This window comes from Bufo bufo, chromosome 1 (assembly GCF_905171765.1).
Source record: "Bufo bufo chromosome 1, aBufBuf1.1, whole genome shotgun sequence".
In the NCBI taxonomy this organism is placed as follows: Eukaryota; Metazoa; Chordata; class Amphibia; order Anura; family Bufonidae; genus Bufo; species Bufo bufo.
Window position 1 is genome coordinate 46,377,980 of NC_053389.1, and position 714 is coordinate 46,378,693.

Genomic DNA, 714 nt, shown 5'->3' on the forward strand with positions numbered 1-714 from the left:
CAGCAAATTCATCTTCATGCTGACAATGCACCATCTCATGCTGCAGAGAAGACCTCCGAGCCATTGGCTTCTATGGGCAAAAAAGGAGAGAAACGCATGGTGTGGCCACCATCCTCCCCTGACCTCAACCCTATGGAGAACCTTTGGAGTATCCTCAAGCAAGAGAGACGTATGAGGGTGGACGACAGTTCACATCAAAGCAGCAGCTCTGGGAGGCCATTCTGACCTCCTGCAACGAGATTCAAGCAGAAACGCTCTAAAAACTCACAAGTTCAATGGATGCACGAATTGTGGAGGTGAAATCAAAGAAGGGGTCCTGTGTTAACATGTAATTGGGCCTGTTAGGATGTTTTTAATGAAAAGGCTTTTGATTTCACTAATGCTGCAAATTCATCAAATGACCATTTTCAGTTCTTTACAACCTATAAAATGTTTGGAAACTCTATTTGAAACGGTGCATTTTAAGTTTTTTTAAATTGTGGAAAAATACTGCTGCCATCATTGGGAGGTTTGTTCAATAAAATCGGATTTACACTCTAACGGTTGGTCACCTGAAAATTATACTGACTCTCATTTGCATCGACCATTTAGGAAAATCAGAGAAAAATATAACTAAGAATTTGGAACGCGGTGCACTTTCAACTTACAAATTTAAAATCAATAGAGCCCTATGCGTTACCCCCCACAAAAAGAAATGATATATTGGTAGCCCAG